Here is an 18,573-nt window from a genome sequence, read left to right as displayed (position 1 = left end):
GTTTGGTTAATATTCATGAGTGTACTTTCTTTATAACTGTATGCAGTGTCTGTCATTTCTTGCTGATGGGCAGTTGCATGGGGGCAGTAATTACACAATATTCACAGATTGGGGTTCGGGTAGGCAAGACATCCCAACTTCCTAGCTTTGGTGGGACCGAAGTCATACCGACTTTAGACGTATGGAGTTTTTGAAAGGCAGTCTTCTCACCACTGAGTCTGGTGGCTGTTAGCAAGGGGCTAACGAGCCGCATCTTTAGAGATGCTGGCTAAAACGGGGTTTCAAGAATACTTAGTTAAACTAACTAAAATAGAAAATTCTGCCTAGATTACCATCTTAAACATAACACCTTGAATATGGATGATATATAAAATTCCTAGCTGCAAGTCAGGGAGTTGAATCTTTAATACAAATGAAATGATTTAAAGCCAAGTACAGACAGTGAAAGCCTTCTTGAAACAAAACTTCAATATCTAAGTCTTGAATAAAAATCTTTCTAAATCAAGTACGATTAAAAAAAAAGCATGGAGTTGATTTTCAATTCACTATTCTTTTAAATACATAATTATCACTATATAAACTTTTGGAATCAAGTTAATCTCTATTCCAACTAACTTTAAAATTAATGGAATAGTTACTATTCCATTAATTTAACAAATAGTTAACTATTCCATCAAAATTTTTGGAAAATTGTGCAGCCACGTATGAGGAGACAAAATATGTAAACCAAATGTGTGCTGCCTTCTTGAAATTTATGAAGTAATGAGATATTTGTTTTTGAGATGTAGCTTGACATAGATAAAGGTTAATCAGAGTGTAACATAAAACAATCTCAAGTAATCTCAGTTCAGTTTGTAGTGGAGTTGGAACCTCAGTGTAAGCTGGCTTTAGCTCAGCAGTTATTAATATGTTCATTCAGAGAGGCCATGGGATGTGAAAATGGAGAGGTTGCACATGGATGTAATTAGAGTTGGCTCTTCTGAGATTGTAGTTGAGCTACATAGTTGGGTCAGAATACAGAAAACATTTTTTTCCTGTATCCAGTTGTTCTGCAGCTGATCAGGGAATATGTTCCTGATCGTAAATGGAAAATATTCCACTTATTCCTCACCTTTATACACCCCAAATTTTGTTTAGTAATTAATATTTATGGGACAATGTATTTTTCAGGTATGAAAATATTGCAGTAAACATAATAATTTTAAATGTTTCTTCTTCAACAAGTGCCCCATAAAGATACCAAGTAGATTTAAAAAACTTCTTCCAGAAGGTCTGCAAAGTATTTTCTTTAATGCACTCATCTAGCTCTCTTTGAATGCTACAAATAAATCTGTTCCCAATATTATCTCCCTCAGTGCATTCCAGATCCTAATTGCTTACTGTTTAAACATGTTTACCTCATGTCACTTCTGGTTCTCCTGTCAATCATCTTCATTCTTTGTCCCCACCCTTTTCCAGATGTTCCCTTTCGCCTCTTTGCAATTTAATATTTATTTGCTTTCTTATTGTTCCATTTATATTGAAGGGTCATTGACCTGAAACGTTACCTCTATTTCTCTTTTCATAAATCTCTATTACTTGTCAGGTATTTCAAGTAAATTATCATTATCCATCTAGGCATTTCATGATTTTAAAATTATATCACAGCTTCTGCAGCTTTTCCACACAGAGTACTCGTCCCTGGAATGACTCCTCGCTTCCCGCTGCTCCGGTAAGGAACTTCAGGATTCATACCACCAAGTTACTACCCTCAACCATCAGGATCTTGAACCAGAAAGGATCACTTCACTCACTTCACTTGCCCTGTTAGAGCATACTCTGGAGTTTGGGTGTACAGCAAATATTAATTTCAACAGCAGCCATTCTTCATTACAGAGTACAGTTACTGTTACACTTTAACATGTTATTCACACTCCCTCAAGTGTCCTCTGCCTTTGCGTTTGGTGAGGTCGGAACTGATACAGCTGGCTGGTGTTCATCACTTAGGTTCTCTGAAATGACACTGTTACTGGGTACATTTGATCTCTTACTTTACTGGGAATGCCAGCAATGAAGCGTGATATCACTTTGTTAAGGGGGAAGTGAGGCAGCGACTGGGGTGAGGTGAGAGTAACTGGGGTACGATAATGCCAGTGGTTCAGAAAAGTGATGGATTAAGTATCAAGCATATGAGTACTCAGTAATAGATAATCCAGGGTGGATGACCCAGTCTTCCTGCAAATGCCAGAGCTTAGCCCTCCAGGATCTAGAAGATTTGGGGATAGCAGAGGGGTTGACCTACACCACAACAGTATCATGGGCCAGTGAGATACACCAGAGGAGGGGGTAGAGAACTTGTAAAGTGGTTAAGTGAACGTAGCTGCTGTGACATCATAAAGAACTTGCTTTGTGTGCCAGCACCAGGGCACTTAGCAAGGAACTGCTGAAATAGACATGGGAAGGTAAAGTAAATGAGTTGTTACAGCTGTAGCCTCTCAGGCCATGGTTGAAAAGAGAGAAGGGTGTGAGAATCACTCACCAAAGCAGGCAGAATCCACGGCAGCGCTCTCCCTTTCTGATCTGAGTACAGACCTGATTGTAGAGCTGGTGAGGTCAGACAACTGGCTGCTGGCTGCATCTATTGCCAATGGTGGTCATTCCCAGATGCACACAAGGTGTCTATTGTGGGCTGGCAATGTGAAATGTTAGTGGACATAGGATCGCCAGTATCAATAACTGACCCAGGACTGGAGAGGCAATTTACATTACCAGTGCAGGATATGAAACAATGAGGGAAGAGAGAAGTCAGCCCCAGGTACAAGACTGAGGGAGTACAGCTTCCTGTGGTTTTTTTTGGATGTGTCTAACCAATGAAGGTACTATTTTGAGAATAGACACATTGACTAAGACGGGTATAATCATAGATTCAGGAAAAGGAGAAGTAACATGGACAAGACAACAGCAGCGAACATGTGTGGCCCACAGACAGACAGCAACCCCAAGCAAAGAGGAGAGGCAGGGCGATGTGTGGAAATCATGTCAGGAGTTAGGGGCCAAACGCAGTCAGGAGCTGTTAGAAGTGGTGTAGCTGCCTCGAGTGGTAGCAGTGATTACAGGAAAGGTTAGGAAGGAGCCGCAAGAGAATGAGTGCGAGGAGGGCAGCGAAAGAACAAGAAGCAACAGAAATTTCACAAGTACAGAAAGAAACTACAACTGCCAATTTAGTAAGATTACATGGAGATGTTAAGGACCACTGCAACCAGGGTAACACATTGAGGGATCGAGCAAAGCAGCAGTGGCATACTGCAGATCCAAGAGAGGCAGAGGGAGAAAAGATAATCCTCCCACAGCTAGGTAACCAAGTTATGGTAAGGGAGCTGGCTGAAAAGACAGGTTTTGCTCCCAGGTGGATAAAATCACAGGCGATGCTCCCAACGAATGACACCTGTGTTGGTGTGCAGTCCTGGTAAAGCAGCCCGGGAAAACACTAGACTCAGGTTATACCGTATCATCCAGCTTCTTGTCACTCCCACAGACAGATCAAGAGATCAAGAGTACCACATAAGAGTATCATTGCAGAGAACCTATGTGATGAACATCAGCCGGCTGCATCAGTTCTAACCGTACCTGATGGAAGCAGGCCCACAGCAAACACAAAGGCACAGGACACCGAGACAGCATGATAGCAAGACGTGAATGACATGTTAAAGTACAATGGTAACTGTACTCTGAAATGGAAATGACTGTGGTTGAAATCAATATTTGCTATATACCCGAAATCCAGAATACGCCCTTACATTGAAATGGTTCCATAACCAATGGACACTTTCGAGGACTCTATCTCATGTTCTTGATATTAATTTCTTATTTCTTTATTATTATTTCTTTCTTTTTGTATTTCCAAAGTTTGTTGTCTTCTGCATTCCGGCTGAACATCCTACTTGCACAGTCTTTCATTGATTCTGCTATAGTTATTATTCTAAAAGTCAAAATCAAAAAACACAGGATAAGATGTTAATATCCCTCATGCCAGCGGGTCACGAGCACTTGCTCGAGACCGCCTTGATGTTGGGAGTAGCACAGGGTTGACACACAGGGGTCTTTAAGTGGGCACCCTCCTTCCTCGATGTTTCATTGACTAGCCCACTACATCTCTGGAGGGCTTGACGGCGACTTCCAGTGTCCCAGAATCATCCCCCATTGTGTCTTCCCACTCTCTTAATGCTATCTTGGACCCCTGATCTCTTCTCGCTTGATCCAAAGCCACTGACTGCTTCTCACCGCTGCCTCCGATGTGGCTCTATTGACCATCAAATCCTTCACTTCTTCAGCAATTTAATGGTGGATATGGTTATAAATCCCCTTCAACCCACTTCCACAGCACAAACTTTGGTTTTCCAGCCCCATCACTGCACTTCAGCTGCTAGATGGGAGATGCCAGAGTGGTGGATAACTGTGTGTCAGATTGGAGGCCAGTGACTAGTCGTGTGCCTCAGGGATCTGTACTGGGTCCAATGTTGTTTATCATATACATTAATGATCTGGATGATGGGGTGGTAAATTGGATTAGTAAGTATGTAGATGATACTAAGATAGGTGGTGTTGTGGATAATGAAGTAGGCTTTCAAAGCTTGCAGAGAGATTTAGGCCGGTTAGAAGAGTGGGCTGAAAGATGGCAGATGGAGTTTAATGCTGATAAGTATGAGGTGCTACATTTTGGTAGGACTAATCAAAATAGGACATACATGGTAAATGGTAGGGCATTGAAGAATGCAGTGGAACAGAGGGATCTAGGAATAATGGTGCATAGTTCCCTGAAGGTGGAATCTCATGTGGATAGGGTGGTGAAGAAAGCTTTTGGTATGCTGGCCTTTATAAATCAGAGCATTGAGTATAGGAGTTGGGATGTAATGTTGAAATTATACAAGGCATTGGTGAGGCCAAATTTGGAGTATTGTGTACAGTTTTGGTCACCGAATTATAGGAAAGATGTCAACAAAATAGAGAGAGTACAGAGAAGATTTACTAGAATGATACCTGGGTTTCATCACCTAAGTTGCAGAGAAAGGTTGAACAAGTTGGGTTTTTATTCTTTGGAGTGTAGAAGGTTGAGGTGGGACTTGATAGAGGTATTTAAAATTATGAGGAGGATAGATAGAGTTGACGTGGATAGGCTTTTTCCATTGAGAGTAGGGGAGATTCAAGCAAGAGGACATGAGTTGAGAGTTAGGGGGCAAAAGTTTAGGGATAACACGAAGGGGAACTTCTTCACTCAGAGAGTGGTAGCTGTGTGGAACGAGCTTCCAGTAGAAGCAGGCTCGATATTGTCATTTAAAGTAAAATTGGGTAGCTAAATGGACAGGAAAGGAATGGAGGGTTATGGGCTGAGTGCAGGTCGGTGGGACTATGTGAGAGTAAGCGTTCGGCACGGACTAGAAGGGCTGAGATGGCCTGTTTCCGTACTGTAATTGTTATATGGTTATGGATCAACACAGTGTATCCTCTTGCATTCATGCTACAGCCACTGAATCCTGCCACAGGACCCTGAGTTCCACGATGTCGTCAATCTGTAAAACCAAGTCTGGCCTGAGGTTGGTGGTAGCAATTTTGGGTGGAAATGTGAGTTTTCTATAAACATCCCCCAGCATTTTCCATTCATCTGTCCTGTTTTTTAGATGGGCATTCTTTTCAAACAGAGATGAGGAGGAATTTCTTTAACCAGAGAGCGGTGAATCTGTGGAATTCTTTGCCACAGGCAGCTGTGGAGGCCAAGGCTTTATGTATCTTTATGTACGAGGAGAAGGCAGAAGGAAAATTAGATCTATCTATCTTCCTTTGTTGCCTTTTCATAGCTGCTAACGGGTGTCTCCAACATGCTGAAATTGCATTGAGGACTGCTGCCATGCACTGCTAGCCCACTGCGGTCTATTCCCTCCTGTCAGTTGTCTTTCCCTTGTCGTCAGCTGCCCTTTCACAGCAGTCACTGGACAAGTGCAGTTAATCCAAATCAAAAAAACACAGGACAAGATGTTAATATCCCTCCTGCCAAGGGGTCACGAGCACTTGCTCGAGACTGCCTTGATGTTGGGAGCGACACAGGGTTGACAAGTGGGCACCTCCTTCCTCAATCTTTCATCGATTAGCCCACTACGTCTTTGAAGGGCTCGATGATTACTTCTGGCACCCCAGGGTCACCTCCCCATTGTGCTTTACCTCTCTCTTGACGTTATCTTGGAGCCCAGGAGACCTCTTTTTGCTTGATCCAAAGCCATCGACTGCTTCTTTCCACTGCTTCTGATGGTTTGCAATAAAGTCTGACCATCGATCCCTCACTCCTTCAGCAATTTGATGGTGGATATGGTTATAAATCCCCTACAACCCACCTCCACATTATAAACTTTGGTTTTCCAGCCCCGCCACTGAACTTCAGCTGCTCAATCTGCATAGTGTATCCTCCTGCACTCATAGGCTTCAGCGAGTGAATCTTCCCACAGGACCGTGAGTTCCACGATGTAGATGATCTGTAATGAATTGGACCAGAGAACCAAGTCTGGCCTAAGGTTGGTGGTAGTCATTTCTAGTGGAAAGTTGAGATGTTTATTGACATCCACCAGTATTTTCCAGTCACAGGTCATGTTCATCTATAGATTTATTGAGTATGCCTGTAAGAAAATAAATCTCAGGGTTGTATATGGTGACATATATGTACTTTGATAATTAACTTGTTTTGAACTTTAATTTCAGCATCAAATGCCTCTAAATTTTCCTGAAGTATGTCCTCATGGTCCACGGGAATGGTACCGGAGGACTAGAGGGAGGCAAATGTTGTCCCCTTGTTCAAAAAACGTAGTAAGGATAGTCCAAGTAATTATAGACCAGTGAGCCTTACGTCTGTGGTGGGAAAACTGTTGGAAAAGATTCTTAGAGATGGGATCTATGGGCATTTAGAGAATCATGGTCTGATCAGGGACAGTCAGCATGGCTTCGTGAAGGGCAGATCGTGTCTAACAAATTCTTTGAGGAGGTGACCAGGCATATAGATGAGGGTAGTGCAGTGGATGTGATCTATATGGATTTTAGTAAGGCATTTGACAAGGTTCCACACGGTAGGCTTATTCAGAAAGGCAGAAGGCATGGGATCCAGGGAAGTTTGGCCAGGTGGATTCAGAATTGGCTTGCCTGCAGAAGGCAGAGGGTTGTGGTGGAGAGAGTACATTCGGATTGGAGGGTTGTAACTAGTGGTGTCCCACAAGGATCTGTTCTGGGACCTTTACTTTTTGTGATTTTTATTAGCGACCTGGATGTGGGGGTAGAAGGCTGGGTTGGCAAGTTTGCAGATGACACAAATGTTGGTGGTGTTGTAGATAGTGTAGAGGATTATCGAAGATTGCAGAGAGACATTGATAGGGTGCAGAAGTGGGCTGAGAAGTGGCAGATGGAGTTCAACCCAGAGAAGTGTGAGGTGGTACACTTTGGAAGGGCAAACTCCAAGGAAGAGTACAAAGTAAATGGCAGGATACTTGGTAGTGTGGAGGAGCAGAGGGATCTGGGGGTACATGTCCACAGATCCCTGAAAGTTGCCTCACAGGTAGATAGGGTAGTTAAGAAAGCTCATGGGGTGTTAGCTTTTATAAGTCAAGGGATAGAATTTAAGAGTCGCGAGGTAATGATGCAGCTCCATAAAACTCTGGTGAGGCCACACATGGAGTACTGTGTCCAGTTCTGGTTGCCTCACTATAGGAAGGCTGTGGAAGCATTGGAAAGGGTCCAGAGGAGATTTACCAGGATGCTACCTGGTTTAGAGAGTATGCATTATGATCAGAGATTAAGGGAGCTAGGGCTTTACTCTTTGGAGAGAAGGAGGATGAGTGGAGACATGATAGAGGTGTACAAGATAATAAGAGGAATAGGTGAGTGGATAGCCAGCGCCTCTTCCCCAGGGCACCACTGCTCAATACAAGAGGACATGGCTTTCAGGTAAGGGGTGGAAAGTTCAAGGGGGATATTAAAGGAAGGTTTTTTTACTCAGAGAGTGGTTGCTGCGTGGAATGCACTGTCTGAGTCAGTGGTGGAGGCAGATACACTAGTGAAGTTTAAGAGACTACTAGACAGGTATATGGAGGAATTTAAAGTGAGGGGTCATATGGGAGGCAGGGTTTGAGGGTCGGCACAACATTGTGGGCCGAAGGGCCTGTACTGTGCTGTACTATTCTATCTTCTATCTATCTATGAATACTCCAGTTGTGGTCAAATCACCATTTTATAATAGTTCAGCATGATTTGTATGATCTTGTATTCTAGATGTCTATTCGGAAAGGCCAGAATGCCTTTTTTAGCTACTTTTTCAACCTGCATTGTTTTTTACAACAAAGTATGAACAATACCTCCAGATATCTGCCTTTATACTCCTTTTAGAATTGTGCTCACTAGTTTATATTAACACTTTGAAAACTTTGCACTAAAATGGCCTCTTTTGTTCTAATTGTGTCTCTGTAAAAATTGTGCTTTCTGTTTAATTTATGCTTCTCTTGTGAATGCTGCTTGTATGATACTGTGTACCCATAACACTCCTGCAAGTAAGGTTATCATTGCACCTGTGTGCATGTGTATTTGTGCATATAACAATAAAATCCATTTGGTGACTTCTACTACCAAAATGTACCACTTAGCAATTTTTTGTATTAAACTTCATCTGCAAATATTTCTCTATTTCATCAGCATGTCCATTTCTCTTTCCTCTGTGAACATTTGTGTAAATTTGGAACGTGTGGCCTGTACACTGAAGTCCAAATCAACAATAAATACAAAGGAAAGCAGCAATACTGATACACCCCACTAGGATAGCTCTCTCTTGTCGAAAAATAACGATTACATTATATTTCCTCTTACCTAGCCAATTTTCTATCCATGTTGTCACAGCCTCTTTTACATGGTCTTCCATCCGGTGACAAGTTTATTATGATGCACTTTAACAAAAACTTTTATGGAAATGATATACACTATATCAAATGCAGTTCCCTCATCACCTTCAACACTACTCTCCCTTTACACTTAGCAAGTAGGTTGCACAAAACATGCCTTCAAAAACCCATTCTGACTTTCTCTAATCAATTTCTCTAAGCTATTTCTCTCCACAATTATTGTTTCCATAACTTTTTCCTACTACTAAACCAGTTAGTGTTACTCAATTTACCCCTGTACTGTTTTTATTTTGTACAAGGGTGTAACATCTGCATTTTTTTCCTGTGGAAATCCAGCAACATCATCTTCATTGATGTAGAGCCATTATTGTACATATTGACAGATCGACAGATGACGCAATAGCCACAGCTCTACACACCGTCCTTACACATCTGGAGAAGAGGAACACTTATGCGAGAACGCTGTTCTTGGACTACAGTTTAGCATTCAACACCATAATTCCCTCCGGGCTCGACAAGAAGCTCTGAGATCTCAGCCTTCACTCTGCCTTGTGTAGCTGGATCCTGGACTTCCTGTCCGATCGCCGGCAGTTGGTAAGTGTGGGCTCCCTCACCTCCATCCCTCTGACCCTCAACACAGGTGCCACTCTGGGTTGTGTATTAAACTTCTTCCTTTACTCTCTATATACTCATGACTGTGTAACTACCCACGGCTCCAATCTGTTAATTAAATTTACTGATGACACTACGATTGCCCTCATCTGAAATAATAATGAGGCAACCTACAGAGACTATAGGTTAGCATTTAATGCTATCATTCCCACGATCCTGATTGAGAAGTTACAGAGCCTGGGCCTCTGTACCTCCTTTTGCAATTGGATCCTTGACTTCCTAGCTGGAAGACCACAATCTGTGCGGAGTGGTGATAACATCTCCTCCTCTCTGATGATCAATACTGGTGCACCTCAGGGGTGTGTGCTTAGCCCACAGCTCTACTCTCTACATACATACCCATGACTGTGGCTAGGCATAGCTCAAATACCATCTCCATATTTGCTGATGATACAACCATTGTTGGTGGAATCTCAGATGGTGATGAGAGGGCACACAGGAGTGAAATATGCCAACTAGTGGTGTGGTGTCACAGCAACAACCTGGCACTCAACGTCAGTAAGAAGAAAGAGCCAGTTGTGGACTTCAGGAAGGGTAAGACAAAGGAACGCATATCAGTCCTCATAGACGGATCAGAAGTGGACAGAGAGAGCAGTTTCAAGTTCCTGGGTGTCAAGATCTCTGAGGACCTAACCTGGTCCCAACACATCAATTCAGTTATAAAGGCGGCAAGACAATGACTATACTTTATTAGGAGTTTGAAGAGATTTGGTATGTCAACAAATACACTCAAAAACTTCTACAGTTGCACCCTTCTGACAGGCTGCATCACTGTTTGGGCGGGGCGGGGGGGGAGCTACTGCACAGGACTGAAAGAAGCTGCAGAGGGTTGTAAATTTAGTTGGCTCCATCTTGGGGTACTAGCTAACAAAGTACCCAGAACATCTTCAAGGAGCGGTATCTCAGAAAGGCAGCTTCCATTAAGGACCTCCAGCACCCAGGGCATGCCCTTTTCTCACTGTTACCATCAGGTAGGAGATACAGAAGCCTGAAGGCACACACTCAGTGATTCAGGAACAGCTTCTTCCCCTCTGCCATCCAATTCCTAAATGGACATTGAACCCTTGAATACTAACTCACTTATTAAAATATATATTATTTGTTTATTGCACAAATTTTAATCTATTCAATACACGTATACTGTAACTGAATTACTTAATTATTTTTTTTTCTTCTTCTTCTTCTTCTATGTTATGTATTCTATTGAACTGCTGCTGATAATTTAACAAATTTCACAACACATGCCGGTGACAATAAACCTGATTCGGATTCTGAGAAGTCACCACCCTGACACTATGGTGGTAAGAAAACAACCTCTTCCTCAATGTCACAAAAACAAAGGAGTGGTTGTGGACTACAGGAGCAATGGAGAAAGGCTAACCCCTATTGACATCAATGGATCTGGGGTTGAGAGGGTGAACAGCTTTAAATTCCTCGGCATAAACATCACCGAGGATCTCACGTGGTCTGTACATACTGGCTGTGTGGTGAAAAAGGCACAACCACGCCTCTTTCACCTCAGACGGTTGAATAAGTTTGGTGTGGGCCCCCAAATCCTAAGAAATTTATATCGGGGCACAATTGAGAGTATCCTGAGTGCCCCACTGTATATCACGTATATCACCCCAACCGCAATCTATTCGAGCTGCTAGCATCTGGGAAGCAGTATAGCAGCATAAAAGTCAGGACCAACAGGCTGTAGGACAGTTTCTTCCACCAGACCATCAGATTGGTTAACTCATGCTGACACAACTGTATTGCTATGTTATATTGACTATCCCATTGTACATACTATTTATTATAAATTACTATAAATTGCACATTGCACATTTAGATGGAGATGTAACATAAAGATTTTTACTCCTCATGTATGCGAAGGATGTAAGTAATAAAGTCAATTCAATTGTCCCTGCCCATCCTCTTGCAATAATTTTCCTGTTCACAAGCCTATACCATTGGATCCAGTTTTATGTTTGTTTTCAGTCTTTCACATTCTTTCCATTCCCCCTCTTTGTTCCCTTTACTTACTCATGAACTTCCCATATCCAACTTGTTCTAACAATTTGGTATCTGAAATTTGCTCCCTAGTATACATTTCTTGTTGTGCCACAAATAATCTCTTCTACTCTTTTTCACATCTTTTTCCCCCTTATTATTAAGTCTCGTTCCAAAGTTAGCTTAAATCTCCTATAGTGCACTATAAAATATACTATAAGACATCTGTTGAATGTTTTTATAAAGCAGATAATACAGCAATCGTAAAACAAATTTATATCAAGTAAAGTTCATATTATAGGCCAGTTAGTCTGAGCTCAGTGGTTGGGAAGATGTTGGAGTCAATTATTAAGGATGAGGTCTTAGGGTATTTGGAGGCACATGTTAAAAGAGGCATGGTTTCCTCAAGGGAAAAACTTGCCTGACAAATCTGTTAGATTCTTTGAAGAAATAACAAGCATCAGTTGGTATTGTGTACTTGGATTTTCAGGCCTTTGATAAGGTGCCACTCAGGAGGCTGCTTAACCGGCTGCATGCCCATAGTATTACAGGAAAGACTCTAGCATGGATAATGCAGTGGCTGATTGGCAGGAGGCAAAGAATGGGAATAAAAGGAGCCTTTTCCGGTTAGCTGTCAGTGACTGGTGGTGTCCTACAGGGGTCTGTTTTGGGACTGATTCTTTTTACATGATAGGTCGATGGTTTGGATGACGGAATTGATGGCTTTGTTACAAAGTCTGCAGACGATATGAAGATAGGAAGTAGGTGCCGCAGGTAGTTTTGAGGAAGTAGGTCCACTACAGAAGAATTTAGACAGTTTAGGAAAATGAACAAAGAATTGGCATATGGAATATACTGTCAGGAAGTGTATGGTCATGCACATTGGTAGAAGAAATAAAAAGGTTGACTATTTTCTAAATGGAGAGTCGGACTGTGGTTGGGTGCTTCCAGGATGCTGCATCGGCAAGTTTGCGGCGCTGGAAGCTCATGGCAGGGAGAGTTTCTCCCTTCTACCGTCTGCGTGAGATGCTGGGGCTATCGGGACTTTGAGACTTTTTTTTACCGTGCCCATGATCTCCTCTTATCAAATTACAGTATTGCTTTGCACTGTTGTAACCATATGTTATAATTATGTGGTTTTTGTCAGTTTTAGTCTTGGTCTGTCTTGTGTTTCTGTGATATCACTGTATCATTTTTTAATGCCTGCATTTCTAAATGACAATAAAAGAGGACTGAGTGTCCCCATAATCTAATGCAATCTAAATACAAAAAACTGAAACACAAAGGGACTAGGTAATCCTTGTGCAGTATTCTCCAAAGGTTAATTTGCAGGCTGAGATTTTAGTAAGGAAGCCAAGTACAATAGTAGCATTTGTTTAAGGATATAATGCTGAAACTTTATGAAGCACTGGTGAGGCCTCACTTGGAGTATTGTGTGCAGGTTTGAGCCCCTTATTTTAGAAAGGACATGCTGAAACAGGAGAGTGTTCAAAGGAGGCTCACAAAAATGGCTTGTCATATGAAGAGTGTTTGATGGCTCTGGGCCTGTATTCACTAGAATTTGGATGAATGACGGTGACCTCACTGAAACCGATCGAATGGTGAAAGGTCTTGATAGACTGGATGTGGAAGGATGCCTCCTGTGATGGAAGAGTCTAAACCCAGAGGACACAGCTTCAGATTAGAGGGGTATCCTTTCAGAACAAGACGAGAAGGAATTTCTCTAGCCAGAGGGTCTTTGCCACAGGTAACTGAAGAGGCCAAGTCTTTACATATATTTAAGGCAGTTTGATAGATTTTTGATTGGTCAGAGTATGAAGGGATGCGGGGAGAAGGCAGGAGATTAGGGCTGAGAGGAAAAAATCCATCTGCCATGATGAAATGGCAGAGAAAAGTCGATGGACCAAATGGCTTAATTCTGCTCCTATATCTTATGTTCTTATGGATTTTTTTGTGCGGAAGGAGGAATTTGTGGGGGGGGGGCGATGTACCTGCTCTGTTTTTCTTCGTTTTTTTGTGTGGGGAGGTAGGATTTGAGGGTTCATGATCGTGCTTTCTTGCTCCTCTTTCTTCTTTCCACGGCTATGCGGAGAAGAGGAATTTCAGGTTGTTTACAATGATAATAAATGAGCCTTTGAACAACAGGATTTTATTTATTTAATGCATCCTGTATTAACTGTTTCTGAATTTATCTTACATTTTTCAAGTTATCGCATCCACAACATTTTGGAGGGAGGAGGAGCAGCCAGATGTCTTGGTAGATATTGGTACCAATGACATAGGAAGGAAAAGCAATGAGGTCCTGAAAAGAAAACTTAAGACAGCCAGGTAGGAAGCTGAGAAGCAGGACCTCCCGAGTAGTAATTTCCAGATTGCTGTCTGTGCCACGTGCCAGTGAGGGTAGAAACAGGATGATCTGGTAAATTAATACATGGCTGAGAAGCTGGTGCAGGGGGCAGCGCCTCAGGTTCTTGGATTATTGGGATCTCTTCTGGGGGAGGTATGACCTGTTCAAAAGTGAAGGCTTACACCTGAACCCAAGGGGAACCCATATTCTTGCAGGCAGGTTTGTTAGAGCTGTTGGAGAGGGTTTAAACTAATTTGGCGGGGAGGAAGGGTGGGAACTGGAATGAAGGGACTCAGGATAGGACGGATGGTAAAAAAGCAAAGGTAGCATACAGTCAAACTGTCAGGAAGGGTGGCCAGATGATAGGACATAATTGCAGCCAGTAGGGTGAGTATCAGTGCATTACAGATGCAGAATCAAAAATAGTAACAAATACAGTACTCAAAGCGTTATATCTCAGTGCATGGAATATAAGAAATAAGGTGGATGATCTTATTGCATTATTACAGATTGTCAGGCATGACATTGTGGCCATTATTGAATCGTGGCTGAAGGATGGTTGCAGTTGGGAGCTGAAGGTCCAGGGTTACACGTTGTATCAGAGGGATAGAAAGGTAGGCAGAGGGAGCGTGTGGCTCTGCTGGTAAAGAATGGCATCATATCAGTAGAAAGATGTGACATAGGATCAGAAAATGTTGAATTCTTGTGGATTGAGTTAAGAAACTGCAAGGGTGAAAGGACCCTGATGGCAGTTATATACAGGCCTCCCAATACCGGCTGGGAGGTGGACCACAAGTTACAACAGAAAATAGAAAAGGTGAGTCAAATTTTATGAATCAATTTTATGGTAGTCATGGGAGATTTTAACAAGCAGGTCGAATGGGAAAATCAAGTTGGTAATGGATCTCAAGAAAGTGAGTTTGTTGAATGCTTAAGAGGTAGCTTTTTAGAACAGTTTGTCGTTGAGCCTACTAGGGGATCAGCTATCCTGGATTGGGTGTTACGTAATGAACCAGAGGTGATTAGGCAGCTTAAGATATAAGAGCCCTTAGAAAGCCGTGATCACAATATGATTGTACTCAACTTGAAATTTGATAGGGAGAAAGTAAAGTCCGACATAGCAATATTTCAGTGGAGTAAAGGGAATCACTGTGGTGTGAGAGAGGACGGGCCAAAGTAAATTGGAAGGAGATACTGGCAGGGATGACAGCAGAGCAGCAATGGTGTGAGTTCTGGGACAAATGAAAAAGGTGCAGGATAGATGTATTCCAAAAACAAAGATAAAGGGCATGTAGTGGATGTTGTATAATTGGACTTTCAGAAGGCCTTTAACAAGGTGCCACACATGAGGCTGCTTACCAAGTTCAGAGCCCATGGCATTACAGGAAAGTTACTGGCATGGTTACAACATTGGCTGATTGGTAGGAGGCAGAGGGACTTAGAAGTCCTTGTGCAGAAGGACTATCTTGCAGGTAGAATCATGGTGAGGAAGGCAAATGCAATGTTAGGATTCATTTCAAGAGGTCTAGAATGTAAGACCAGGGATCTGATGATGAAGCTTTATAAGGCATTGGTGAAGCCTCACCTTGAGTACTGTGAACAGTTTTGGGCTCCTCATCCAAGAAAAGATGTGCTTTGGAGAGGGTTCATATGAGGTTCACTATGATGATTCTGGGAATCAAAGGATTATATGAGAAATGCTTGAGTCTGTACAGACTGGAATTCAGAGGGATGAGGGGAGAACTGACTGAACCCTTTTGAATGTTAAAAGGCCTAAGCAGTGATGTGGAAAGAATTTTTCCCATGCTGGGGGAGTGTCGGGCAAGAGCGCACAGCCTCTAGGTGGACGGGCCTTCACTTAAAACAGGGATGCGGAGAAATTTCTTAAGCCAGAAAGTGGTGAATTTGTGGACTTTATTCCCACAGGCAGCTGCAGACGTCAGAAACATAGAAGAAACCATTACAAACTGAATTTCTGACTCATTTCTGTACCCCTTCTTTCACTCTGATTGGTAACAAAATCATCAAATGTCTTAATCCTGCATTTTTGATCTAATACTGAAACATTCTAGCTTTCAATCTCCTTCCTATTTACTTCTTATATCTCTTCAAAAGTAACTTGGAGCTTCAAGTTGTAAGCTGTTAATAAAGACATTGATTGATTAACTTTTTAGAATCAAGGTATTATCTATGTCTATGACATTATACTGAACTGGGAAGTCAAACATCAATTAGCCTTTTTACACTCATATCGTATTATGATAAGAGTGAAATGCAAATATTAGTTAAATTTTACTAACAGTAAATTCCATATTTTACATCCAAATGTACTTGTGGGTAATATAGAAAATTCATCACCAAAGTGTACGCAGCGGAGTCCTACATACAGCAAGTGACCAGATCATGCTACTAGGTGTTATTTGAGAGATAAATGTTAGCCTGGAAACCAGAGGAACCCATCTAAGCTTCTTCTAATAATGCATTCCCCCTCTCTTCTTCTTCTATTCCCCACTCTCGTCTCATAACTCTTCTCACCTGCCTGTCACCTCCCCCGAGTCTCCTTCTCTTCTCCTATCAGATTCCTTCCACTCCATCCCTTGACCTTTCCCACCCACCTGTCTTCACCTATCACCTTCTAGCTATTCTCCTTACCCCCCCCCCAATGTTTTTATACTGGTGTCTTCCCCTTTCTTTTCCAGTCCTGAAGAAGGGCCTCAGCCTGAAGTGTCGACTGTTTATTAATTTCCATGGATGCTGCCTGGCCTGCTGAGTTCATCCAGCATTTTGTGTGTGTGTTGCAATGGATATAGGATTTCGGTTTTATTTAAGAGCACAGACTTAACTGTGTAATCTGAAGGAGAGTACCTCTGATAATGTGACACTGTCTCAGTAATCTGCTTCAGTGAAATAGCGAATCAGAATAAATATGTACAGAAAATCAAGATGGAATGTGGGGGGGGGGTCTATATTCAATCTGGCATCGATAACTAGTGGTGCATACAGGTCATTGCTGAGATGTCAACTACCAACTCTCTTTGTCGACGATTTGGACAAAGCCAGCAGGTGTGCTCCAGCAACCTTGCTGATAACACAAAGGTACAGTGGATGGGTTTGCAAATTGTGAGGATATCATAAGCCCAGGGAAGAATATAGTTGCTTAAGGGAATAAATAAGAAGTTGGGTAGTAGAGAACATTGTGGGAAAATTAAAAGGCAGGCTTTGTTTTTACTAAATTAAAGTAAAATTATAAAATGTTGTGGTAAGAACTGGTACAAGTTCACATGCAGGTTCAGTAAGTCATTCGGAAGTTAAGAATGTTAATCTTTATTCCAAAGGAAATGGAGTATAAATTAGGGACATTTTGATGCAGTTTTGCAGAAACAAAATCTGGACTTTCCCATGATTTATCAATCGCCATAAGGAATGACTGGAAGCAGTGAGAAGTTTCACTTGATTGATTCCTGAGATGCAGAGGTTGATGCATGAAGACCAATTCTATATTGTAAAACACCAACAGCAAAAAAAAATCTGCAGAACAGCTAGCTCCATCAAGGCCACTAGCCTCCCCACCATTGAGGATATCTCCAAAAAGCAATGTCTCAAAAAGATGGCATCATTAGGGACCACTTCTCATTTCTACCATCTAGATTTAATAGATATTTATTTTAATATACAGCATATTTGAAGTATTGCACTATACTGCTACCGCAAAACAACAAATTTCACGACAAATGTCAGTAAAATAAACTTCATTCTGGTTCTAAACTACAGGATGCTGAAAGGTGATCAAATGATATAAGATTCTGAACGCGACCAACAGAGAGCATGTTGAGAGAATATTTTTCATCGTGCAGTATCCAGAGTTGGTCATAACTTCAAATAAAGGGTCGTCCACCTAAGACACCTCACTCAGGAGACGTTAATCTTTGGAATTCTGTACCTGAAGCAGATGTGGAGGCAAAGCCATTGCATATATTCAAGGCAGAGAATTACAGATATTTAAATCACAAAAAGTCCGAAGGTGTGAAAAGGGAGCGTAAAAAAGTCTTGAAGCCAAGATGTGGATCAGTCATGCTCTTACTGGATAGCGAAGCACGCTGGAGAGGGGCCGACTGGCCTATTCCTGCCCCTGTTCCTAGGGGACTTGTGTAAAGACCGCAACTAATGCCAGCAACACGTGTCACCGTGCCCTTTAACCGCGGGCTGGACCCAAATGCCCATCCGACCTCTCCCTCCCGCGCCTCCGCAGGCACATTCACAAACACAAATCCACCCATAACAACCATTGAACGAAGTCTTGAGAAGCGCAACAAACGGCGCCACATTGCAACTTACGCAGAAAAGTGAACGAGGACATTACATCTTGACGGTGACAAGCTGGAGACGAAACGTTGTAAACAGAACAGCCCCTTCGGTGTCACTGGCCAGATGCCCGTCTCTGACTGAAACGTGCACGCACGGTATTCTGGAGCTTGTAGTTCCTCTGAATAGGAATACGCCTGAATTTTCTACTAAGAAACTACAGCACCCAGCATGCAGTGCAACAAGCCCTCTTGGATTCACGTGAGCAAGTCTAATTTACAAGGTATAGAGTCCCAGCGGCAGCAAATATTCCATGACGTAATGTCGATGGACAGCAGCGGCGGCCACTCAGGTGGT

The 18,573-nt window shown here is 42.3% G+C and overlaps 1 protein-coding gene across 1 annotated transcript in view; it reads right to left on the bottom strand.

Moving 5' to 3' along the window:
• Nucleotides 1-18,564, bottom strand: part of LOC134348693 (solute carrier family 35 member F5-like) — a 149,398-nt gene extending 130,834 nt beyond the window's left edge. Inside the window, exon 1 of the mRNA XM_063052479.1 lies at nt 18,250-18,564. The gene's annotated coding sequence lies outside the window, so the exon portion shown is untranslated. The remainder of the gene's footprint in view (nt 1-18,249) is intronic.
• Nucleotides 18,565-18,573: the final 9 nt, after the last annotated feature.

This window comes from Mobula hypostoma, chromosome 6 (assembly GCF_963921235.1).
Source record: "Mobula hypostoma chromosome 6, sMobHyp1.1, whole genome shotgun sequence".
Lineage (NCBI taxonomy): Eukaryota > Metazoa > Chordata > Chondrichthyes > Myliobatiformes > Myliobatidae > Mobula > Mobula hypostoma.
The sequence above is the reverse complement of the archived record's forward strand: the minus strand, read 5'-3'. Positions and strand labels throughout refer to the sequence as shown.